Raw genomic sequence first — 27,647 nt, 5'->3', positions numbered from 1 at the left:
TGCCACCCACCCTTAGTAACCACCACTGTACTCTCTGTTTCCATGAGCTCGGCTTTTCTAGATTCCATATGTAAGTCATACCATATAGTATTTGTCCTTCTCTGCCTGACTTATTTCACTTAGTATTGTGCACTCAAGAGCCATTCACGTTGTCATAAATGACAGGATTTTGTTATTTCTCGTGATTGAGTAATACTAGATATCTTCTTTTTTAAATTTATTTTTTATTTTAACATCTTTATTGGAGTATAATTGCTTTACAATGCTGTGTTAGTTTCTGCTTTATAACAAAGTGAATCAGTTATACATATACATATATCCCCATATGTCTCCCCTCTTGCATCTCCCTCCCACCCTCCCTATCCCACCCCTCTAGGTGGTCACAAAGCACTGAGCTAATTGCCCTGTGCTATGTGGCTGCTTCCCACTAGCTATCTATTCTACATTTGGTAGTGTATATATGTCCATGCCACTCTCTCACTTTGTCCAAACTTCCCCTTCCCCCTCCCTGTGTCCTCAAGTCTATTCTCTGCATCTGCATCTTTATTCCTGCCCTGCCCCTAGGTTCTTCAGAACCCTTTTTTTTAGATTCCATATATATGTGTTAGCATACGGGATTTGTTTTTCTCTTTCTGACTTAATTCACTCTGTATGACAGTCTCTAGGTCCATCCACCTCACTACAAATAACTCAGCTTTGTTTCTTTCTATGACTAAGTAATATTCCATTGTATGTATGTGCCACATCTTCTTTGTCCATTCATCTGTCGATGGACACTTAGGTTGCTTCCATTACCTGGATATTGTAAATAGTGCTGCAGTGAACATTGTGGTATATGTCTCTTTTTGAATTATGGTTTTTTCAGGGTATCTGCCCAGTAGTGGGATTTCTGGGTCATATGGTAGTTCTATTTTTAGTTTTTTAAGAAACCTCCATACTGTTCTCCATAGTGGCTGTATCAATTTACATTCCCACTAACAGTGCAAGAGGGTTCCCTTTTCCCCACACCCTTTCCAGGATTTACTGTTTGTAGATTTTTTGATGATGCCCATTCTGACTAGTGGTACCTCACTGTAGTTTTGATTTTCATTTCTCTAATGAATAGTGATGTTGAGCATCCTTTCATGTGTTTGTTGGCAATCTGTATATCTTCTTTGGAGAAAGTCGATTTAGGTCTTCTGCCCATTTTTGGATTGGATTGTTTGTTTTTTTCATATTGAACTGCATGAGCTTCTTGTAAATTTTGGAGATTAATCCTCTGTCAGTTGCTTCATTTGCAAATACGTTCTCCCATTTTGAGTGTTGTCTTTTCATCTTGTTTATATTTTCCTTTGCTGTGCAAAAGCTTTGAAGTTTCATTAGATCCCATTTGTTTGTTTTTGTTTTTATTTCCATTTCTCTAGGAGGTGGGTCAAAAAGGATCTTGCTGTGATTTATGTCAGAGAGTGTTCTTCCTATGTTTTCCTCTAAGAGTTTCATAGTGTCCAGTCTTACCTTTAGGTCTTTAATCCATCTTGAGTTTATTTTTGTGTATGGTGTTAGAGAATGTTCTAATTTCATTCTTTTACATGTAGCTGTCCAGTTTTCCCAGCACCATTTATTGAAGAGGCTGTCTTTTCTCCATTGTATATTCTTGCCTCCTTTATCAAAAATAAGGTGACCATGTGTGTATGGGTTTATCTCTGGGCTTTCTATCCTGTTCCATTGATCTATCTTTCTGTTTTTTGTGCCAGTACCATACTGTCTTGATTACTGTAGCTTTGTAGTATAGTCTGAAGTCAGGGAGCCTGATTCCTCCAGCTCCGTTTTCTTTCTCAAGATTGCTTTGGCTATTGGGGGTCTTTTGTGTTTCCATACAAGTTGTGAGTTTTTTTGTTCTAGTTCTGTGAAAAATGTCATTGGCAGTTAGATAGGGATTACATTGAACCTGTAGATTGCTTTGGGTAATATAGTCATTTTCACAATGTTGATTCTTGCAACCCAAGAACATGGTATATCTCTCCATCTGTTTGTATCGTCTTTAATTTCTTTCATCAGTGTCTTATAGTTTTCTGCATACAGGTCTTTTGTCTCCTTAGGTAGGTTTATTCCTAGGTATTTTATTCTTTTTGTTGCAACAGTAAATGGGAGTGTTTCCTTAATTTCTCTTTCAGATTTTGCATCATTAGTGTATAGGAATGCAAGAGATTTCTGTGTATTAATTTTGTATCCTGCTACTTTACCAAATTCATTGATTAGCTCTAATAGTTTTCTGCTAGCATCTTTAGATTCTCTATGTATAGTATCATGTCACCTGCAAACAGTGACAGTTTTACTTCTTTTCTGATTTGGATTCCTTTTATTTATTTTTCTTCTCTGATTGCTGTAACTAAAATTTCCAAAACTGTGTTAAATAAAAGTGGTGAGAGTGAGCATCCTTGTTTGTTCCTGATTTTAGAGGAAATGGTTTTAGTTTTTCACCATTGAGAACGATGTTGGCTGTGGGTTTGTCATATATGGCCTTTAATATGTTTGGGTAAGCTCCCTCTGCGCCTACTTTCTGGAGAGTTTTTATCATAAATGGGTGTTGAATTTTGTCGAAAACTTTTCCTGCATGTATTGAGATTACCATATGGTTTTTATCCTTCAGTTTGTTAATATGGTGTATCACATAGATTGATTTGCATATATTGAAGAATCCTTGCATTCCTGCAATAAACCTCACTTGATCATGTGGTATGATCCTTTTAATGTGCTGTTGGATTCTGTTTGCTTGTATTTTATTGAGGATTTTTGCAGCTATGTTCATCAGTGAAAATGGCCTGTATTTTTCTTTTTTTGTGACGTCTTTGTCTGGTTTTGGTATCAGGGTGATGGTGGACTCATAGAATGAGTTCGGGAGTGTTCCTCCCTCTGCTATATTTTGGAAGAATTTGAGAAGGATAGGTGTTAGCTCTTCTCTAAATGTTTGATAGAATTCACCTGTGAAGCCATCTGGTCCTGGGCTTTTGTTTGTTGGAAGATTTTTAATCACAGTTTCAATTTCAGTGCTTGTCATCGGTCTCTTTATATTTTCTATTTCTTCCTGGTTCAGTCTGGAAAGGTTTTTCTCGATTTCTTTCATATTGTCCATTTTATTGGCATAGAGTTGCTTGTAGTAATCTCTTATGATTCTTTGTATTTCTGCAGTTTGTTACTTCTCTTTTTTCATTTCTAATTCTGTTGATTTGAGTCTTCTCCCTTTTTTTCTTGATGAGTCTGACTTGTGGTTTATCAATTTTTTTTATCTTCTCAAAGAAACAGCCTTTAGTTTTATTGATCTTTGCTATCATTTCCTTCATTTCTTTTTCATTTATTTCTGATCTGATCTTTATGATTTCTTTCCTTCTGCTAACTTTGGGGGATTTTTGTTCTTCTTTCTCTGATTGCTTTAGGTGTAAGGTTAGGTTGTTTATTTGAGATGTTTCTTGTTTCTTGAGGTAGGATTGTATTGCTGTAAACTTCCCTCTTAGAACTGCTTTTGCTGCTCCCATAGGTTTTGGGTCGTCGTGTTTTCATTGTCATTTGTTTCAAGGTTTGTTTTGATTTCCTCTTTGATTTCTTCAGTGATCTCTTGGTTATTTAGTAGTGTATTGTTTAGCCTCCATGTGTTTGTATTTTACAGATTTTTTCCTGTAATTGATATCTAGTCTTATAGCATTGTGGTTGGCAAAGATACTTGATACAATTTCAATTTTCTTAAATTTACCAAGGGTTGATTTGTGACCCAAGATATGACCTATTATTGAGAATGTTCCAGGAGCACTTGAGAAGAAAGTGTATTCTGTTGTTTTTGGATGGAATGTCCTATAAATATCAATTAAGTCCATTTTGTTTAATGTGTCATAAAAGTATGGAACGCTTCACAAGTTTGTGTGTCATCCTCACATAGGGGCCATGCTAATCTCTTCTGTATCAGTCCAGTTTTAGTACATGTGCTGCCAAAGCAAGCACTCCATATCTTCTTTATCCATTCTTCCACTGGTGGACACTTAGGCTGCTTCCCTATGTTGGCTGTTGTGAATAATGATGCAGTGAACATGCAAGACCAGTTCTTTATAGTTTATGAATTCTTTTTCCATGTAGAGCTTGTTTCCGCCAGCCTCCTCCTAGGGTAGATAATTTAACTTGCTGGAACACCACTAGACCATAAATTCCTTATGAACACGGATCTATGAACCGTCCATCTGCCTAGAGACTAACACAGTGCATAAAGCATAATGATAGATAGCATTTATAAAATGCTGACTGTATGTCAGGCACTCATTTACACTCTTTACATGCATTAATTTATTTAATCTTCAGAACTTAATGAAATAAGTATTACTATTATCTTTACTTTACAGTTGAGTTAACCTGAAGTTAATCTGAAATACAAATGTGATTTGGCCAAACCCATACAACAAGTATGTAAGGTAACAAAAATCTGAACCTAGGCAGCTCTTGAGTTCTACCTTATAGTATCAACTAGTGGAGTTAAGAATTCAGTGCATGTGTGTAGAATTAAATAAACTCCTCTGGAACCTAACAGAATTTCTTTAAAAAATGTAGATAATGCAGATGGGATGAAAACAAAAGTGAAAGAGAAAAGTGTAGAATAAGGAAGTTGGAGAGTAACATCAAAGAAAGAATAGGGGATAAAAAACAGTGAAGAAGGAAATTAGCCCAAGTGCAGGATTTCATGGTGCAAATAGGAGAAAATAATTAAAAGAGCCTGCTTGAGGTGAGGGGGGAAGGAATATTGGAAGAAGAGAATATTGAACAGAAAAAGCCTGTGAAAACATTATTGGTGGGCTGGGAAAAGTATCACACATTGAAAATTTTAAATAAAAAAGCTTTATTTTTAAATAGATATGCACTTGTGGTTAGATTATTTCTTCCTGTGTTACATTCACCCTAATCTCTCAGCCTCCCAATCGTGGTCCCATGTGAATCAAACCAGACATGTGTTCAGGTGAGATGCTAGGAGAATTATTTCACTGGACTACAGCTGTTGATGATTTTTACTATCCACTGAGTCTTTATATTGTACAAAATCAGAAAAGGAAATGTCCACTAAGGATCCTTTTTGGTGCAGAAATACACTGTCAATCCTCTCCTTGAATACCTTTCCCAGATTCTGTCTCATTACCAGTTTTCCCTTCCCAGTAAATAATCTACCCTAATTATTTCTAACCAGTTTTTGTAGAGATTAGTTGACCTGACAGATGGTTGGAAAGCCCTGGTTATCATTCTTGTTGTGTGTTGTCTTAGCTTCCTGAACATACCCAGTTCACAACTCATATTCATTCAACACATTTTTGCCCTCTTACATGCTCGTATCACCCACTGACATTAACACCCTTCCAAGGGAGGGGAGAGTGCTATTCTAAATTGACTAAAGTAGATTTGGAAGTGTCCCACCCCACCCCCAACTTCTTTTTCTCCTCTGTTTCTTTCTTTTAGATAATTTGAGACTTTGTGATGCCTTTTTCCCCTTCTCTGGTTTTAGAAGTTATATATTCTGTTTCATTTCACCTAATGGTTGTCCATTATTTTTAACTTATAAATTTGATTTAACAGAGTTCAGTGTGGATCAGTATCTCAGCCCTTTTCCAGAACAGTACAAAGATTTGGAACTCTTTAACTCCTGTCGTGCCCTCCTGACATTCATTATTTTTTTCCAGGCTTTGATATCCACCTTATGTTTATACTTTCCAAATTTATGCATTGTTATTTTTGTTCTAAAAGTCATACCTGTTAAGTTTTACCTGCATATGATTAGCAAATGCTTTTCCCATTATTTCCTTCTAAATTCAGTCCTTCCTATTGTATCAATTTTCATCTGCTTGAGATACATCCTTTAGTAGTTCTTCCACCAAGCAAATCCCATTAGAGACCTCTCTCAGTCTGTTTCTGAACATGTTTTTAATCTTTGTTTAATTCCAAATGATATAAGACATAGTTATTTGCTAGTTTTCCCCCAATTTATAATTATATTTTTTGTGAAAAATCTCCAGATGAGAATTAAGAACCATTAAAACAGAGTGATATTCTGAAAAGAAGCCCTGAATTTCAAATGTTGGAAGAAAGCCATTATTTCAAGGTTAAAACCTAATATAAATTATCTTAAAATTAGAAAAAAGAATAGTGTTTAACTCAATAGCCTTTCAGAATAAGGCATTTAATTAGAAATCGTGGCATTATCATGGAGGTCAAACAGTAGAGTACTGAAAGTTAATATTGAAAATTATATTTAAAGCAGAGTAGAGAGATGACACTGAACATTCTCATTACGTCTAGTACCAAATGGTGTTGAAAAAAGTAGATTGAAGTTTGAATACAGTCCATAGTTTGTAATAGCAACAAGTACAGTGTCCATGTGGTGGTTTGCAGCTGAAGCACACAAATTTAAATGGGACTATTTGAAAAATCATTCACACATATGCTTTACTTTTTAAATTTTTATTTTATGTTGGGATAGAGTTGATTTACAATGTTGTGGTAGTTTCAGGTGTACAGCAAAATGATTCAGTTTTACATATACATATATGTGTTCTTACATATAGATACATTTATCTATTCTTTTTCATATTCTTTTCCCAGCTAGCTTATTACAGAATATTGAGTAGAATTCCCTGCACTATACAGTCGGTCCTTGTTGTTTACCTATTTTATTTTGAGTGACATGTGGACGTTAATCCCAAATTCCTAATTTAGCCCTCTCCCCACATCTTTCCCCTTTGGTAACCATAAGTTTGTTTTCTGTATCTGTGAGTCTGTTTCTGTTTTGTAAATATGTTCATTTGTATCTTTTTAAGATTTCACATATAAATGATATCATATAATATTTGTCTTTCTCTGTTTGACTTCACTTAGTATGATAATCTCTAGGTCCATCCATGTTGCTGCAAACAGCATGATTTCATTATTTTTTATGGTTAATATTCCATTGCATATAAACACCACATCTTCTCTATGCATTCATCTCTCAATGGACATTGAGGTTGTTTCAATGTCTTCACTATTGTAATTAGTGCTGCAATGAACATTGGGGTACATGTATCTTTTTGAATTATGGTTTTCTCTGGATATGTGCCTAGGAGTGGGATTGCTGTGTCATATGGTAGTTCTATTATTAGTTTTTTAAGCAACTTCCATACTGTTCTCCATAGTGGTTGCACCAATTTACATTCCCACCAACAGTGCAGGAGGGTTCCCTTTTCTCCACACTCTCTCCAGCATTTACTGTTTGTAGACATTTTGATGATGGCCGCTCTGACAAGTGTGAGGTGATACTTCATTGTAATTTTGATTTGCATTTTTCTAGTAATTAGTGATGTTGAGCATATTTTTATGTGCCTTTTGGCCATCTGTATATCTTCTTTGGAAAAGTGTCTACTTATATCTTCTGCCCATTTTTGATTGGGTTGTTTGTTTTTGTGATATTGAGTTGCATGACTTGCTTGTGTATTTTGGAGATTAATCCCTTGTCAATCACATCATTTGCAAATACTTTCTCCCATCCTGTAGGTTGTCTTTTTGTTTTGTTTATGGTTTCCTTTGCTATGCAAAAGCTTTTAATTAGGTCCCATTTGTTTATTTTTGTTTTTATTTTCATTACTCCAGGAGGTGGATCCAAAAAGGTGTTGCTATGATTTATGTCAAACAGTGTTCTCCCTATGTTTTCCTCTAAGAGTTTTATAGTATCTGGTCTTAACATTTAGGACTTTAATCCATTTTGAGTTTATTTCTGAGTATGGTGTTAGAGAATGTTCTATGTCATTCTTTTACATGTAGCTGTCCAGTTTTCCCAGCACCATTATTGAAGTGACTGTCTTTTCTCCATTGTATATTCTTGCCCCCATTGTCATAGATGAATTGACCATAGGTGTGTGAGTTTATTTCTGGGCTCTCCTGTTCCATTGGTCTACAAGTCTGTCTTTGTGCCAGTACCATACTCTTGTGATTACTGTAGCTTTATAGTGTAGTCTGAAGTCAGGGGCTTGATTCCTCCAGCTCCATTTTGCATACAAATTCTCCGTTTTCCATACAAATTCTGATTTTTGTTCTAGATCTGCAAAAAGTACCATTGGTAATTTGATAGGATTTGCATTGAATCTGTAGATTGCTTCACGTAGTATAGCAATCTACAGATTGCTTCACGTAGTATAGTCATATTGACAATATTGATTCTTCCAATCCAAGAACATAGTATATTTTTCCACCTCTTTGTGTCATCTGATTTTTTTCATCAGCGTCTTACAGTTTTTGGACTACAGGTCTTTTGCTTCCTTAGGTATGTTTATTCCTAGGTATTTAATGCTTTTTGATACGATGGTAAATCAGATTGTTTCCTTAATTTCTCCTTATGATCTTTTGTTGATAGTGTATAGAAATGCAACAGATTACTGTGTATAAATTTTGTATCCTGCAACTTTACAAATTCATTGATGTTCCAACATCAATTCATTCATAGTAGTTTTCTGGTAGCATCTTTAGAATTTTCTAGAGTTTTATGTATAGTATCATGTCATCTGCAAACAGTGAAATTTTACTTGCACTTTTCCAATTGGATTCCTTTTATTTCTTTTACTTCTCTGATTGCCATCTCTAGAAATTTCAAAACTATGTTGAAAAAAAGTGGTGAGAGTGGACATCCTTGACTTTTTCCTGATCTTAGAGGAAATGTTTTCAGCTTTTCACTGTACAGTATGATGTTGGGTGTGGGTTTGTCATATATGGCCTTTATTATGTTGAGGTAGGTTCCCTCTGTGCCCACTTTCTGAAGATTTTTTATCATAAATTGGTGTTTACTTTTGTCAAAAGTTTTTCCGCATCTACTGAGATGATCATATAGTTTTTATTCTTCAATTTGTTAATGTGTTGTATCACACTGATTGATTTGCAGATATTGGAAAGTCCTTGCATCCATGGGATAAATCCCTCTTGATCATCGTGTATGATCCTTTTAATGTATTGTTAGATTTGGTTTGCTAGTATTTTGTTGAGAATTTTTGTGTCTATGTTCATCAGTGATACTGACCTGTAATTTTCTTTTTTTGTGGTATCTTTGTGTGGTTTTGGTATCAGGGTGATGGTGGCCTCATCAAATGAGTATGAGAGTGTTCCTTCCTCTGCAGTTTTCTGGAATAGCTTCAGAAGGATATATGTTAACTCTTCTCTAAATCTTTGAATGAATTCACCTGTGAAGCCAACTGCTCCTGGCCTTTTGTTTCTTGGAAGTTTTAAATCACAGTTTCAATTTAAGTATTTGTCATTGGTCTGTTTATATTTTCTATTTCTTTCTGGTTCAGTCTTGGGACATTGTACTTTTCTAAGAATTTGTCCACTTCTTCCAGGTTGTCCATTTTATTGGCATATAGTTCCTTGTAGTAGTCTCTTATGATCCTTTGTATTTCTGTGGTGTCAATTGTAACTTCTTTTTCATTTCCTATTTTATTGATTTGAGCCCACTCCCTTTCTTTCTTGATGAATCTGGCTAAAGTTTTATCAATTTTGTTTATCTTCTCAAAGAACCAGCTTTTAGTTTCATTGATCTTTTCTATTGTTTTCTTTGTTTGTTTCTCTTTCATTTATTTCTGCTCTGATCTTTATGATTTCTTTCCTTCTGCTAACTTTGTGTTTTGTTAGTTCTTCTTTCTCTAATTGCTTTAGGTGTAAGTTTAGGTTGTTTATTTGAGATTTTTCTTGTTTCCTGAGGTAAGATAGTATTGCTATAAACTTCCCTCTTAGAACTGCTTTTGCTGCATCCCATAGGTTTTGGATTGTCATGCTTTTGTTTTCATTTGTCTCTAGATATTTTTTTATTTCACCTTTGATTTCTTCAGTGATCCATTGGTTGTTTAGTAGCATATTGTTTAGCCTCCACGTGTTTGTGTGTTTTACAGTTTTTTTCTTGTAGTTGACTTCTTTTTTTTTTTTTTTTTTTTTTTTGCGGTACTCGGGCCTCTCACTGTTGTGGCCTCTCCGGCTGCGGAGCACAGGCTCCGGACGCGCAGGCTCCGGACGCGCAGGCTCAGCGGCCATGGCTCATGGGCCCAGCCGCTCCGCGGCATGTGGGATCTTCCCAGACCAGGGCACGAACCCGTGTCCCCTGCGTCGGCAGGTGAACTCTCAACCACTGCGCCACCAGGGAAGCCCTGTAGTTGACTTCTAATACCATAGTGTTGTGGTCGGAAAAGATGGTTGATATGATTTCAATTTTCTTAATTTTCTGAGGCTTGCTTTGTGTCCCAGCATGTGATCCCACCTGGAGAATTTTCCATGTGCACTTGAAAAGTATGTGTATTCTGCTGCTTTTGGATGGAATGCTCTATAAATATCAATTAAGTCTATTTGGTCTCATGTGTCATTTAAGACCTGTGTTTCCTTATTAATTTTCTGTCTGGATGACCTGTCCATGGATTACAGGGGTATTACAGGGACATTACCGTCCCCCACTATAATGTGTTACTGTTGTTTTTCCTTTTATGGCTGTTAGCATTTTTCTTACATATTGAGGTACTCCTATATTGGGTAATATATATTTATAATTTTTGTATCTTCTTTTTTGGACTGATCACTTGATCATTATGTCATGTCCTTCTTTGTCTCTTGTAACAGTCTTTATTTTAGAGTCTCTTTTTTCTGATATGAGTACTGCTACTTCAGATTTCTTTTGATTTCCATTTGCATGGAATACCTTTTTCCATTGCCTCACTTTCAGTCTGTATTTGTCTCTAAATATGAAGTGGATCTCTTGTAGACAACATATATATGGGTCTTGTTTTTGTATCCATTCAGCCAGTCTGTGTCTTTTGGATGGAGCATTTAATCCATTTACATTTAAGGTAATTATCAGTATGTATGTTCTTATTGCCATTTTGTTAATTGTTTTGAATTTGTGTTTATAGGTATTTTTTCTCCCCTTCCTTTGTTGTTCTTTTGTCTTGCAATTTGACGAATATCTTTAGTGTTGTGTTTGGATTCTTTTGTGTGTGTGTGTGTGTATCAATTGTAGATTTTTGGTTTGCTGTTACTATGAGGTTTTGATATAGCAGTCTCTCTCTCTCTCTCTCTCTCTCTCTCTCTCTCTCTATATATATATATATATATATATATACGATTGTTTTAAGTCGCTGGTCTCTTAATTTCAAGTGCCTTTCCAATATCCTGCATTTGTACACTCCTCTTCTCACAATTTCTGGTTTTGATATCATATTTGTGTGTGGATGATTTGCTACCTTTACTGTATGTTTGCCTTTACTGGTGAGCTTTCCCATTTGTAACTTTCTTGTTTCTATTCATGGGCTTTTCTTTTCCACCTAGAGACATTCCTTTAGCATTTGTTGTAAAGCTAGTTTGGTGGTGCTGAATTCTCTTAGCATATTCTCCATCGAATCTGAATGAGAGCCTTTCTGGGTAGACTATTCTTGGTTGTAGGTATTTCCCTTTCATCACATTAAAAATACTGTGCCACTCCCTTCTGGCCTACAGAGTTTCTGCTGAAAAATCAGCTGATAACCTTATGGGGATTCCCTTGTATGTTATTTGTTGCTTTTCCTTTGTTGCTTTTAATAATTTTTCTTTGTCCTTAATTTTTCTCAATTTGATTACTATGTGTCTCCATGTGTTCCTCTTTGTGTTTATCCTGCCTGGGACTCTCTACACTTTCTGGACTTGGGTGACTGTTTCCTTTCCCATGTTAGGGAAGTTTTCAATTATTATCTCTTCAAATATTTTCTCAGAAGATTTCTCTCTCTCTTCTCCTTCTGGGACTCTTATAATGTGACTGTGGGTGCATTTAATGTTGTTTCAGAGGTCTTTTAAAATGTCTTCATTTCTTTTCATTCTTTTTTTTTATTCTCTTCTACAGCAGTGATTTCCACCCTTCTTTCTTCTGTCTCATTTATTCTGTTATTCCTTCTAGTGTATTTTTCATTTCACTTATGATATTGTTCAATTCTGTTTGTTCTTTACAGCTTCTGTTTGTTAAACATTTTTTGTATCTTCTCAGTCTGTGCCTCCATTCTTTTTCTGAGATCTTGGATCATCTTTACTATCATTACTCTGAACTATTTTTCAAGTAGATTGCCTCTCTTCACTTCACTTAGTTGTTCTTCTGGGATTTTATCTTGTTCCTTTGTTGGGAACATATTCCTCTGCCATCTCATTTTGTCTAACTTTCTGTTTGTGGTCTGTGTTCTGCAGGCTGCAAGATTGTAGTTTCTCTTGCTTCTGGTGTCTGACGTCCCCCCCACCTCCGGTTGGTGAGGCTCATCTAGAGGCTTGTGCAGGCTTCCTGGTGGGAGGGACTGGTGCCTGCCCACTTGTGGGTGGAGCTGGGTCTTGTCCTTCTGGTGGGCATGGCCATGTTAAGGAGTATGTTTAGAGGCAGCTGTGGACTCAGGAAGACTTTAGGCAGCCTGTCCACTGATAGGAGGGGATGTTCCCATTCTGTTGGTTATTTGGCCTGAGGCATCCCAGCACTGGAGCTTATAAGCTGTTGGGTGGGGCCAGGTCTTGGGGTCAAAATGGCAGCCTCCAGGAGGGCTCATACCAACGAGTGCTCCCCAGTACATCCACCACCAGTGTCCTTGTCCCCACAGTGAGCCACAGCCGCCCCACTGCACCTCCCCAGGAGACCCTCCAAGACCAGCAGGTAGGTCTGGCCCAGGTTCCTATGAAGTCATTGCTTTTTCCCTGGGTCTTGATGTTCACAAGACGTTTTGTCCTCCCTCCAAGAGTGGAGTTTCTGTTTCCCCCAGTCCTGTGGAATTCCTATAATCAAGTCCTGCTGGCCTTCTAAGCCAAATGCTCTGGGGCTCCTTCTGATGCCAGCCCCCAAGGCTGGGATGCCTGATGTGGGACTTAGAACTCTCACTCCTGTTGGAGATCCTCATAATTATTTTCCAGTTTGTGGGTCGCCCACCTAGTGGGTATGGGATTTGATTATATCACATATGCACTCCTCCTACCATCTCGTATGGCTTCTTCTTTGTCTTTGGCTGTAGGGTATCTTTTTATGGTAGGTTCCAGTCTTTTTTGTCAATAGTTCTTCAGCAGTTAGTTATGATTTTTGTGTTTTCATGAGAGGAGGTGAGCTCAAGTCCTTCTACTCTGTAATCTTGTCTTCAACCCACACATCTGCTTTAAATAAACATTCAACCTACAGAACATTCACTCCCTTCTCCCTTTGTTGTCACCATTTATGTTCTTTACTCTTTTCTACATATTCAACTCCTACTTTCCATTGAGGGTTCAAGTCCCACTTTCTCTTGAAAGCTTTTCCTCATCAACATAAAGTTCTGTATCTTTTAGAGCACTGATTATTTATTCTGGTCACCAAACACTACATTGTTGACAGATAGCTTTCTGAGTCTTACTTTGCCAATTGAATTTTGAGAACACACTTGAGATTAGAGGCCATGCCCTTTGCTTCTCTGTAACTATTATGGGTCTTCCTGTGTCACGTCACACGTGTGATTCTTATTGCATTTTTTAAAGTACAGTAGTAAACACTAGCCACTTTGGAAAAAGGACAGAAGGATACAAGTTGATCAGAAGGACATTTTCTGCCCTCACGAACCTAGCAAAGTGGGTTCTCCACTTGAGGGGGCATATACACATACATACCTAATATAAGTGGAGAATAATTAATTTTAAGACCATACATGAGCAATTGGACAGTAAGGAAATACAAGCTACTTATAAGAAGAATTTGAAGAGTAACATTCCCATAGAATACATTCAGTCAGAGGTTGATCACATAGGTTGTTTTTTTTTAAAGATTTTTTAAAATTAATTTATTTTATTTATTTATTTTTGGCTGTGTTGGGTCTTCATTGTTGCATGCGGGCTTTCTCTAGTTGTGGCGAGTAGGGGCTACTCTTTGTTGAGATGCACAAGCTTCTTATTGTGGTGGCTTCTCTCATTGCAGAATATGGGCTCTAAGCATGCGGGCTTCAGTAGTTGCAGCATGCAGGCTCAGTAGTTGTGGCACACAGCCTTAGTTGCTCCGTGGTATGTGGGACCTTCCAGGACCAGGCCTTGAACCCATGACCCCTGCATTGGCAGGCAGATTCTTAGCCACTGCACCACCAGGGAAGCTCGATTACATAGGTTTTAGCATGTATGTTTTCTAAAGGTAAACTGGACCTTTCGCATACAAGCAATCCCTGTTGATAGTGTTATTTTTGGTTTTCTGGAAAGATCATCTTTTTCCACAGTGTATTCTGAGGGGCATAAATTTAAATACATTGAGAATTTTATTTAAAATGAGCCTCAATGTACTCCCTTGAGAAAGGAAGGACCATCAAACAAATGTTAAAATAGGAAGGAGCTTTGTAAATTCCAAATAAGTAGCAGAACTGTTTATGCTAAGTAAGTGACCTTTTTTGTCCATTATAGACTTATCTTCTGGTTTCTTCCAGAAGTAGCCTAACAGATATAAGTACTATTCAGCAAAAATAACAACTACATTTTATGTGGAAAGGATTTGATGCATTACATCAGGCCTCTTTAAGTAAAGTATTTTCAGATTTTTACCTGGTGCCATTGATTTCAATAAGGTCCATAAAAAAGTCCTCTATAGGCTAGTTTAATGCCAACAAAAGTGTATTTATCTTTTTAAAAAAATGTTCTCTTCACTCAACAGAATAAATGTTCTGTCATAGCAAGGAGAAAGGCTATACATGAGTTAATTTCTACATATAAATTTTGTAAGTACAGATAACATAGCATTTACACTTTCTATGTCATTATTTAAAAAAATTCTTGTCCTGGCACAAAAAATTCCAGGAAATTAAAGCATGTTTATTCTAGGAATTTGCAATGTCTTGTGTCTAAACAATACCAAAGGACCCATTTCAAATCTGACTTGGAAAATTCAGCAACTCCTGATTTTTGACTTAAGATTTTCAAAAATCTGCCTGGGGATAAAAAAGGTCCATAATAACCAGGAAAAGAGACTACAGGGACAATTAAGAGAAGAAGAAAAAGTGCCAAGTGTTGAATTTTGTAAAGTCATAACAGGTTAGTCTGTGGCAATAAACAATGTAAAACAGAAATTGTTCCCTCTCCAAGAGATTCCCTGTGTAATTGAAATGAAATACAAGGAAATGTACCAAGCATAACTTTGATTTAGTCTTCACTGAAGAAGGAAGAAAATTGCAGGGACCAAAATTAAATAATAACTGTGATATCTCTTTCCTAGCATATTCTCTAATGAAAAGAAATAATTTCAGAAATATGCCCTTAGTTAGCATGACTATACATATGTGTGTATATATACAGATTTAAATGTTTATGTATGTATCCGTGTGTGTGTGTGTGTGTGTCTGTGTACAAGTGTGTATGTGTGCATATACAAATATATGAATATAGTTGTAAATAAGATGCAAACTACTGTGGCTGTAAAAAAATTAAACATAAGAAATGTCATCATGAGTAAAAAATTGTATTTTTCCCCTTCCCATATTCTATAAGTACCACTAGTATCATAAAATAATTTCTGGGGAAAAACAATTATAATTCATGATTAGGTTTATATACCTAAAATCCCACCCCCCAATTAGGAATATATATCTGACATCTATTTTTCTCTATGAATGTATCAATTACAAATGTGAATATGTAGTGGCCTGCCCACACAAAATACTACCAATGCTTTTTGCTACAGAATATACATCCTACTATATTGAAAAGTAATTGCCTATTTTATTTAATATTAAATTTTCTGTCTACTTCTCTAGGTCAATAAATTTAGAATTCCACAAACAAATCTATTTTCTTTCAAAAATTCCCTTCATGATTGTATTCCTTTTGGTTATTCTCTACCTACTACCCTTTTCCATCTTAAAAATGAAGAATTCTTCAGTCTTTGATTATTTTTGATTACTTGGTTCCTCTTTGAAGTGTCTTTACTTCCTTTAATAGCCAGACTATATTTAGAACCCAGAACTTCAGGTAACAGCCTATTTTATTTATATGTACACCTAAAGGAGAATATTTATCTTTCTACTTTGAATAATGCCCAGCTCTTTGTGGCATTTTATGGTTGTATATTAAACATATTACCTACTATGAATAGATAATATCTTCTATAGGGCCAGTGATTTTATTGAGTAAAGAACAGATTTCAATTCCTCACTGTTAATTTCCTTCTTTAAAAAAAATATTTTTTCTAGTAAAAACTATTTTTTTTCTCTTTACCCCACAAATGCAGTAGTGTTTCTTTTTTGTAAGGTCTTTTTGGGGCCTGAAATGTGAAATTAAAATAGATGACCAGGGCTTCCCTGGTGGCGCAGTGGTTGAGAGTCCGCCTGCCGATGCAGGGGACGCGGGTTCGTGCCCCGGTCCGGGAAGATCCCACATGCCGCGGAGCCTGCGCGTCTGGAGCCTGTGCTCCGCATACGGGAGAGGCCAAAACAGCGAGAGGCCCGCGTACCACAAAAAAAAAAAAAAAAAAAAAAAAAATAGATGACCAATGTTGTCCCTCATAACTCCTGCATTCTGTATGTGTCATGTGTGGACTCATGTAAAAGTTCATAAACGTCTAAAGTCCTTTCCCCTTGTCTCTATACAGACTTGTTTTTCGGTCAACTATGTTACTCTTTGCCCAATAGGTTATATTCAGTAGTTTTATCCTTTGCTACAGACCTTGCCAATTCGTAAAATGATAAAGTGAACCTATATTTCCTGTGCTTACTTGGCTAGTTTAGATGAAATAGTTTATACTATGGTAAATTAAAACAAACAAGCAAATAAATAAATATCAGTGGCTTGAAACATCAGCTTCTCAAATTGTAGTATTCTCCATATTAGGTACAGTATGCTAGCTGCTGTAGGAAAGGGCTCCTTAATTTACTGTGGCTCAAACACAATAGATACCTTCCTCTTCCTGTTGAGAGGTCATGAGGTGAGGGAGATAAAGAGGTTGGCAGGGTGACCTTCTTCCAACCTGTCATGCAGGAACCCAGTGGGAGGATATGTTTCCATTGGCAACATATCTGCAGAGGCCACTTTGGGATCAGGTCCACTCCATACAAGAGAAAGTAGAAAATAACAGGGAAGAACAAGGATGGGAGGTTTTAATGATCCAGTCCTAGAAATGGTGCCTACCACTTCTAGGTACATTTTATTGGTGAAAACTGTATCATACCTAAATAAAAACAAACACAGATACAATCATAAATATAACAACATAACATAAAATATAATGTAATATAATACAATATAGTACAATATAATACAATGTAATATATAATAACAACATAATGACCATACCTAATGACAGGGAAGAAGCCAGGAATGTATGGTGTAATGTGTTTCTGTTACTGAACCAAACTCGGGTCCACTTGTCCGAGTGCATTAAAGCCAATCTGCTGACACTGGGTCGTGGTGAAGGAAAGTGCAGTGTTTATTACAGGTGCCAAGCAAGGAGTCTAGGCATCTAGTGCTCAAAAAGGCCTGAACTCCCTGATGGCTTTCAGGAAGGGGTTTGAAAGCCCCCAGTGGCTTTCAGGAAGTGGGGTTGTGGGATGTGTGATCAGCTCGTGGACATTCTTCTGATTGGCTGGTGGGGAGGTAATTGGGAGTCAACATCATCAATCTTCTGGTTCCAACCTGTCTGGGGTCTACGTGTTTGTGGGCAGCATGCAGTTAACTTCTCCCACCTGGTGGGGTTTCAGCATCCGCAAAACAGCTCAAGGACATGGCTCAGAATATTATCTATAGCCCTTGAGTAGAAACTAAAGGCCCTTGACATTGTTTAATGGCTAAACAATTATTATTTTGTCTTGCTTGACTGTTTTCCTTTCTTAATCTTCTCACTTCTCTGGTTAAACTTATTCTTTGACTAAAGTTTTTCCATACACTGAAGGCTGGCAGAGGACATGGTGGGGGGTGTGGGTCTGTCCTGGGGTGGCCCCATAGGGTCCAGCTCAGTTACATTCCCAGGAAGGTGAAAAAAAAAAAAGCTTTTTGTAGAATAGCTGGCAGTCTCTGTACCATCTATTTTACTCAGCAACATTGTCCCAGCATCAGGAAAGGTGTAGTTGGAAGACACTAGCTACAGGCAGTTTATGGGTAACTATTTCAGGGTCCTCCATGTGCCTGAATATATTCAGCGGCTAACTTCCAGAGCTGTTTGGGGCTCAGGCATAGCTGTGAAATGGTCCTGACCTGGTGTCATCATGGTGTCATCACAGTTTACTGATAAACTTATTCGATGGTAGTCAAGTGTTCACAGCATAAATGTGCCAAAGTGAGAGTGAGAGTTAACACTATCCTTAATGACCCCCGACCTCCACGTTCCCATCAACAACTTACTTGATTTTTCCATAAGTTCTTTTCTTGGAGAAAGGAGGCTGGCCCAGTGTCAGGCTCTTTGGTGGTTCAAGTGAATTATCAGATATGATGAATCCTTTATTTACTGGGAGTTGCTATTTTTTTTCTTCCTTGAACTCCAAATTAATGAGATTTATAACATTAAGTTTATAAAATGCTAAGTTGATGAATTATAATGAGGAATAAGAATATTCCATTGTAAAGCTGCCATTAAGACTGAAAGGGAGAACCCTATGATGAAATTCATGTCATAATTCAAGTGACTAAGGAAAGCAGAGGTTAGAAGAGGAAAAATGTTCATGGGAGAAAACTTGCTTTATGCCCATCAGAAGACTCTAGAGGAAAATATTATTTTACTTTGAAATTAGCTCATGGCTCTATTCATAACAAGCAGATCTTGATTTGTGAGTTTACTCTAAGCCCAAGAATTTCTATTTGAAAACTGATCAGTACTGAAAAATTGGCTCGACATGAGATGACTGCCACTCGTGTCTATGTGTGGTTATGAAAGCAGGTACCTTACCAAGTTCTGCCTCTCAGAACACGGTGACCCTCCTATTTTTGGAGCTTTTCAACCCTATTTTCATGTTTCTTCACCTCAGCCTGTCCCAACACCAGATACCTGGTTTCACGGGGCAGCCGGGCTTCCTCAAGGGAGTGTTTTACCAGCCCCCTCTACTCACCCACGCACCTCCTGCTGTCACCACTTCTCTGCCTGGTAGCAGTGCGCCCCCTGCTGTCACCACTTCTCTGCCTGGTAGCAGTGCCACAATGACTTGTTCCTGCAGGCAGTCAAATGCCAAAAATGGCAGAGTGATCTACTGATATTAGGACTGCTTCTTCTGTGCCCTGTTAGTGTGAAAAGTAACTGCTGACACAGGAATTTCCGGCATTCTGCTTTCAGTGCGAGATTTTATTGTGGGTGTATCTTCCCTGTCCCTTGATTATGACATATATCTGTTGGATAATGTTGCCTTTATGTGAAGAATTGTGTTGATTTGTACATTACTAATATAATGAAATGACTTATATCTGTGAACTGTATGTAGAAATGTGTGGGAAAAAGAGTTAATAGCTACCATTGTTTACTTTTACGTGCCATTCAATTATTGAAGTATGTTACCTAAGTTAATCCTCCCAAAAATGATTTCTGGATTTTTATACTTGTTTTACAAATGAGAAGATAATTTTTCAAATTTGTGCAAGTTGCACAAGCTCACCCGGTAACTCCTAAGTAGGAGACAAGCTTAGATCACAGGTCTGTCCAGGGCCAACGCCCATTGTGTTAATAACAACTAGTCTATCTTTTTTATTTTATTGAAGTACATTTGATTTATAATGTTTTAATTTCTGCTGTACAGCAAAGTGATTCATATATATATATATGTATATATGTGTGTATATATATATATATATATATATTTCCCTTTTCATATTCTCTTCCATTATGGTTTATCACAGGGTATTGAAAATAGTTCCCTGTGCTATACAATAGGACCTTGTTGTTTATCCATTCTATATATACTAGTCTGCATCTGTGAATCCCAAACTTTCAACCCTTCCCTCCCCTTCCACCTCCCCCTTGGCAACCACAGTCTGTTCTCTAGTCTGTGAGTCTGTTTTTGTTTTGTAGATATGTTCATTTATGTAGTATTTTAGATTCCACATATAAGCGATGTCATTTGATACTTGCCTTTCTCTGTCTGACTTACTTAGTTTAATAATCTCTAGGTCCATCCACGTTGCTGCAAATGACATTATTTCATTCTTTTTTATGGCTGAGTAATATTCCATTGTATATATGTACCACATCTTCTTTATCCATTCATCTGTTGATGGACATTTAGGTTGCTTCCATGTCTTGGCTATTGTAAATAGTGCCGCAATGAACACTGGGGTACATGTATCTTTTTGAATTAGAGTTTTCTCCAGATACATGCCCAGGAGTGGGATTGCTGGGTCATATGGTAGTTCTATTTTTAGTTTTCTAAGGATCCTCTGTACTGTTCTCCATAGTGGCTGCACCAATTTACAGTCCCACCAACAGTGCAAGAGGGTTCCCTTTTCTCCACACCCTCTCCAGCATTTATTGTTTGTAGACTTTTTAATGTTGGCTATTCTGACTTGTGTGAGGTGGTACCTCCTTGTAGTTTTGATTTGCATTTCTCTAATAATTAGCGAAGTTGAGCATATTTTCATGTGCCTCTCGACCACCTGTATGTCTTCTTTGGAGAAATGTCTTTGCCCATTTTTTGATTGGGTTGTTTGTTTGTTATTGAGTTGTATGAGCTGTTTCTATATTTTGGAAAGTAAACCCTTGTTGGTCTCATAATTTGCAAATATTTTCTCTCAGTCAGTAGGTTGTCTTTTTGTGTCATTTTCAACTAGTCTATCTTGACTTCAAATACATATTTTCACGTTGACTCTCAATATGAAGTGAGCAAACTAGAAACATTTTATATTTTGAAGGAAATTTAGAGATCCCTTTATCTAAAGCAGTTATTTTATGGAGACCCAGAGAAATGAAATGTCCCTATTTCAGGGTAAGTTAATTGGTCAGCAGCACAGCACAGACAAGAACTAGAGTGAATATTCTTGCCACTATGACATGTAGCCTCGATGACTCACTGAACTCTTTCAAACCTGGTCCTTTCAGCCTCTTAGTGGAAAGACTCTAAGCTTAATAGCAACATACTAATTGGTAATATTATGTCATTAAGTTTACGCTCTGAATGCAAGAGCCTCATAAATAAGGTTAAATAAGACAATTCATGAAAATAGTAACCAAACTCAGACTTTCAAGAACAGCATAGAGGAAAAACAAGAGGAAAAACAAACAAATATGCACTCTTCCTTGATCACATCCCAGATTAGAGCATGTTCATACCCCCACACAGAGAGACCCACTGAGAAAGAAACTCTCAACAGAGGCCCCTGCACTCGAGAAGAGACATCCACACTGAGAAACAGCATTGCTGCTCATCTAGTCTTTGTTGTCATGAGCTGGGGAACTAACCACCTTATTCCAGCTGAAGAGTGATCACCGTGGGCTTTAAGAGGTTGCTGCATGCCACCATTAGCATGGCACGTGTTCTGAGCATTTTTTTTTCCATCCACAGTGATTGACTTGTGTGGTTCTGTCCTTCTGACCAAGGGCATGCATTTTCAAGACAGCTGGCCAGGGTTTGGGATGCATTCTGCAGCTGTGACAGGGCCAAGGTACATGCCCACATGGGGAAGACCTCATGCTCTCAACTTAATTAGCTTCAAGCCTCACACACTAAGCCAAATGGACGTAGAGCACTCCCAGGAAGCCCTGCGCATCTATGCACGTCACTCATACTCAGCTATAGACAAGACAGATGCCCTTTGCATAAGCAAACCACCGTTATATGTCCTATAAAGAGTTTTTGAGACCACTCCGAGTTAACGCCTGAAGAGAAGATGTAGGGACAGATCAATCCAACCAAATCTTCTTCATGGAACATGATCAGATTAAAAACATTCAATAAATGAAATACTTGCCAAAAGAAAGATCAAAGCATAATGTTAGAGAATTCCTTTTCCCACCAATATTTTGTTAATGTGATTGTTCAGCTTAGGGTAACTGATTCTAAACTTGTCGATACTAATCTCCGAGTCTCCAGCCTCCTTGAAGCTAAGACACATTCCTTCCTGAACCTGTCTGTGAGACTTTGAGACAGCATAAGTGATTGAGTTAGAATTCAGCCTTTGACTAGCTACATGTAGGCAAATCCCAACTGCTCTGTGCTTTGATTTCACCAGCTTAAAATGGAAGACTCAGGCTTGCTCATAATTCAGATACCCCAATTTCTCAATGTCTCAAACTTTACAACCTACGTTTTCCTTTACTGTGTTGTCAGTAGACAAAGCTCCTCCCAGACTATTCAGCCAAAGAATATACCTGTGTCTGTACTACAACCTTCAAGGCTCTGCATGAACTACCCGCTCCCTGATTACCTCTCTGTCTTGGTTTCCTACTTCTCTCCTTGTTCTCTGCATCTCTATGGCCTCCTTGTTTTCCCTCCTGCATACCAGGCACCCTCCAGAACCGCCTTCGCACTGATTGGAACGCTCTCCCTCTAGATGCCTGTGGGACTTGCCCTCTCATTTCTGTTAGAAGTTTCTCCTTCATCACCTTCTCGGGGGGCATTCTCTGCCACCCTTTGGAGGAAATATTAATCCTTTCCCCCACACTGACCCCCCATCTCCCTTCTCCCACTTTCTTTATTCTCCTTAACATTTACTGCCCAAACACTGTATTCTTTTTCCTAACTATCATGATTATTACATGTTCCTGCCCCCCATGCAAGCTCTGTTGGGGAGGGATTTGTGTCTGTTTCATTTACTGCTACATCTAATCCAATGCCTGGCATAGAGCAAGTAGTCATTAAATGTTTGTTGAATGAATGAATGAAGCTAATGTCTTGTTAACAATCCTGTCTAGGGGCACTTGTCCATATATTTCTGTTACCTTAAGTGGTTTGGCTAGTTGGTTATATTTCATATTTGAAAGGGCTCAACCAAAGCAAACGCATTTTATTTTTGTTTTTTAAAGCTGGTCTTTGGGAGTGAGGAAAGAGTAACTGTATTTCTTTTCAAGCTCATCTTATTCTTATTTGTCAAAAAGACATGCATTATTCCACACTTGATACTCCAAAATGGATTTATCTGGTGGAGGCATTGCTTCTTGTAGCTTCCACAGCTACCACCAGAGAGAAACCTTGGAAAGATAGTGTTTAAATTCAGGTCCCAATTGTGACTCTCCTGAATGCAAATTGAGTGTGAATTTATAAACCATCAGTGGGATAAATGTTCTCTTATTATGTAAATCTGTATCTTTAATCTGAAGTGTGGAAAGTGAATCGCTTTCCAGAATACCTAGTCTGTGATTCTGTAATTAGGTGAGCAGGTGATTAATTACAGGTGCAGTTAGTGACTTACCCCTCATCACAAACAGCTAATTCCGTGTATCCCAAGTCACTCAGAGGGGCAGTTGTGTTGGCTACACAGTTTTTAAACCTACAAGTGTGTTAAGTGCCTGAATTCATAAGCAGAACTGGGTATGTGTTTTTGTCTTACAAATATCGAAGTTGACCCTTCACAACTGAGACACGTTTAAGGTATTTTCAGTGACACATTTATATTGATTTTGTATAGTATTCTCTACAATAGTATCTGCTTGAATATCTAGACAGCTGGTGGAGCAGGTAGATAAATTGGGTTTATATCTATATTTTAATACTATACTGGGATACTATATGAAAAGTCTAAGTAGATTATAAAGGGGGTCATTTATATCTCTGGCTAAACTGAGGGTCCTGGAGCTGCACTGAGTCACTTAATTTATGATCTCACTTATTTTCTAATATCTTTTTAAGCCATAGTTTTAAGGAAAAGATGATAAAACAAATTCAGGTGCTGAGCTTGGCGTCATAACCAACAATATATAGCCCTAGAAGTGAATTCTGGGTGACGTATACTCCCAGATATTGAAAAAACCATCACTAAAATGTAGGAAAAACCCAAGAAAACAGCACAAAGTTGGATTTTCAATTATAAACTCTGTGAAAAAGTAGATGATGTTTACAGAAGCCAGAAAGTGTAGCATGGAGACAGAGAGAAGAACACTCTAAAGTTGTCCTTCAAGACTCACCCTTCTCCCTGCTTCTAAACATATAGCCTTGTGGTCCAGGGAATTGTACGGGGTATTTTGTCAAGGTTGATAACCCTAAAGACTTAAAGACACACAAACAGATGGAGTAATATGGGGAAAGGGAGGTTGGGAGAATTTTTTTAAAAGGCCAAGAAGGATTATAGAAAAATAGGACGAAAAGTAAATGGAGGGAACAATGAAAGAGAGAGAAGTTTGCACTTTGCATCCAAATGTGACTGTGTTTCACAGAAAGGGAAAGCTCTTTTCAGTGATGTAGAACACCATAGCCTTATCCTAAAGAAGAATTAGTAAAGTTTAAGAAAATAGGGACATTTCAAGTGGAAACCATCAGACAAAGTTCATTTGACTTATCTCGGACTGCCACCCCCAGAAAAGTACAACCTTAGAATTCAGTAGGAATAACTTAAACCACCTTAGAGACGTCGAGAAAGCCAACCTATTTGTGTATTCATTGTCTCCCTAAGAGGTCAATGCTGGGGTTTAACGGCAGCTCCTACTTTTCATGTGATGGTGAGAGACCTGCACTTATAATCAACAGTTGCAGTAGGAGATGTGATTCGACCCCTGGTCTTTAGTTTTTGAATCCATCTTGCATTTTTCTACCAGAATATTTTCTCTTTCTTTCGGTTCCCCACTTGCTCCTTAGATAAAGTGCAGGTTCCTCAGCGTGGTTTAGGAGGCTCCAGGGTCCAGCCTGTCTCCATCACGCTCTGTCCTCGTCCTGCACCTGCCCTATTATCCCAGCAGTCAGCCGGCTATTGTTTCCCAACACACCACACAGACACACCTTGCTTCCTGCTACTCCGTTTGCCAAGTCTCTCCATGTGTTTCGTCTGGGCCTGGCAAATTCAGGTCACAACTTCAGCCCCTCCCTCTGTTTGCTCAGAGCACCTCGTAGCGACCACTGATTTAGCACACAGCGCATGATAACGAGCTTCTGAGCTATGGGCAGTCTCCGCCCTAGAGGGCAGGGCTAAAGGTCAAAGACCTGAGCTTCAAGTCGATTTTCCCAGTGGCCAGCACAGCGCCTGGCTCACATTAGATGCCCACTGTCTGTTGAGCTGGACTGAACAGTGTATGTGAGTCGGCCACAGTCTTCATCCGTCCATCCATCCACTCCTTCAGACAACAGGTATTGGATTTCATCGCACTTATAAGGCCCTTGCTCCTTGCTGAGATAGCGTATTCTCATAAGTAAAGAATGACCAGCTTAAAGGTTTGAAAATTGTAGTAGCTTTGACAGTTTCAAAGTGATCAACTGAACAGAGAACACTGAAAATGTATTTTGCCTGCATCTGGTTGTTTAAGTAGCACTGAAACTCTTGATAGTCTTCACAAGTGTTCTGAAATCTAAGAGCTGATTTTTTTAGTTACACTTGAGAGCTAATTCTCATGTAACTAATAACCTAATGTGACAAATTGCCCTCCTGTGGAAGGATGTGTCCAGTATATATAAGAAGGGAAAAGGGAATCAACTGAACATTTCACACCTTGGCTATGTTGCCCTTCTAGACACATCTCCCCAAATCCTGCCTCTATTAACTTTCGGACAAGATAAACATCTGCATTTCGGTGTCGGCCACCAAGCAGGTGGTGTGGGCTCTTTCCATCTGCCAAAATAGAAATAACAGTTCACTATGTTTTGTTTGACTACAAGAAATCAAGTTTTCAACTTCCAAGAAAATATGAAATTTGACATTAGGCCATCATGTATCTCAATGTATAATACCTTTTGCCCTTTGTCAAGGTACATTATGAATTCTCTATTATTACAAAATTTAAGCTGATAGTATTTTTAAAGAATTATTAGATGCAGGAATTAATTGAATCATCACAACATAGGGAGTTAAGAGCAGCCAGCTCCCACCATCCATCCCGATCAGTCTACGGCTGTCACCTCACATGGGAGCTGTTTCTAAAGCAGAGGCTAAGTACAAATAATCTCTATCAGTTAAAAAATTTTTCATAGGACCATCTGTTTCTAAAAACTGCAACAATTTCAACTGCTTCTGAGAGGAGGAAGACATAGTGAAGTAAAATGGAGAAAGCTTTGTTTCTGCATTTGGAAGCTGCAAATGAGAGAAATCACATGACAGTAATTATTTGAATGCTGATATTTGGCCAAAACCTGAAAGAAAATTAGTCCTTTTCACTGATTTGGTAATATGACACTGTCTATATAGGTCCTCATGTTTCTTATATATATATTTAATGAAAGTCAAAAAATATAACTGTAATTGGGAGACATTAGTATTGTTTTATATATGCTGATTGATTTAATTTAAAAATATTTAATTGAGACTTACTGTCAATTAAACCCCAAAATATTGTACTTGTCTTTCACAGAAATGGTAAGCTCCTTTTCAACAAGTTATTATTATTCGAGGTGTTGGTTAAAAAAATGGGCATTGTCTGTACCCTCAAATTAATGAACAAGACGATTTCAGAAAATGGAAAGCTTCTGTGAAGGAGAGAAAGCAAGATCGTGTGATAAAGAACAGTTGGGTTAGCAGAGAGGCTGGGGGAAGGGCGCAGGGTGTGAGACAGCAGCTCAGGACAAGCCACTGTGAGGAGGGATGTATTAGGTGAGAAAACAGTTTTCTCTGGCATCAGATCATGCAGAGTCTTTAGGACATTGTAAGGAGTTTGATTATTTTCTAAAAGCAATGAGGGGCTTCCCTGGTGGAGCAGTGGTTAAGAATCCTCCTGCCATTGCAAGGGACACGGGTTCGAGCCCTGGTCCCGGAAGATCCCACATGCGGCGGAGCAACTAAGCCCGTGCGCCACAACTACGGAGCCTGCGCTCTAGAGCCTGCGAGCCACAACTGCTGAGGCCCTCGTGCCTGGACCCCATGCTCTGCAATGAGAGGAGCCACCAGAATGAGAAGCCCATGCACCGCAACAAAGAGTGGCCCCCGCTCGTCACAACTAGAGAAAGCCTGTGCGCAGCAACAAAGACCCAACACAACCAAAAATAAATATACAAAATAAATAAATAAATAAATAAATTTATATTAAGAAAAAATAAAAACAATGAGAAGTCATACGGGGCCCTTTAGCTAAAGGAACAACATGATTGGTTTAAATTTTTTTTCTGTTAAGGTTCTTGTGTATGTGTGTGTGTGTGTGTGTGTGTGTGTGTGTGCATTCTTTTTATTATTATTGAGGTATAGTTGATTTACAAGTTTCAGGTGTACAACATAGTGATTCACAATTGTTAAAGGTTATACTCCAGTTATAGTTATTATAAAATATTGGCTATATATCCCTGTGCTGTACAATATATAATTGTAGCTTATTTATATTAGACATAATAGTTTGTATCTCTTAATCCCATGCCCCTATCTTGCCCCTCCTCCTTTCCCTCTCCCCACTGGTAACCACTAGTTTTTTCTCCATATCTTTGAATCTATTGTTTTTTGTTATATTCATTAGTTTGTTTTATTTTTTAGTTTCTCTATATATGTGATATCATACAGTATTTGTCTTTCTCTGTCTGACTTATTTCACTTAGCATAACACCCTCCAAGTCCATCCATGTTGCAAATGGCAACATTTCATTCTTTTTATGGCTGAGTAATATTCCATTTTATATATATAT

At 37.8% G+C, this 27,647-nt stretch overlaps 1 protein-coding gene and 1 non-coding gene across 3 annotated transcripts in view; one reads left to right on the top strand and one right to left on the bottom strand.

Annotated features, from left to right (window-relative positions):
• The window catches only part of ADGRB3 (adhesion G protein-coupled receptor B3), a 798,133-nt gene that overhangs the window by 534,140 nt on the left and 236,346 nt on the right, over positions 1 to 27,647 (top strand). The gene's annotated exons all lie outside the window — the stretch shown is intronic.
• Positions 3,866 to 3,972, bottom strand: LOC113613318 (U6 spliceosomal RNA). The gene has a single exon (XR_003430172.1). It is a non-coding gene; the product is annotated as a U6 spliceosomal RNA (small nuclear RNA).

This window comes from Aethalodelphis obliquidens, unplaced genomic scaffold (assembly GCF_003676395.1).
Source record: "Aethalodelphis obliquidens isolate GAN/ISIS:26980383/991018 unplaced genomic scaffold, ASM367639v1 scaffold3, whole genome shotgun sequence".
Classification (NCBI taxonomy): domain Eukaryota; kingdom Metazoa; phylum Chordata; class Mammalia; order Artiodactyla; family Delphinidae; genus Aethalodelphis; species Aethalodelphis obliquidens.
Note: the sequence above shows the minus strand (reverse complement) of the source record. Positions and strands in the feature narration are given on the sequence as shown.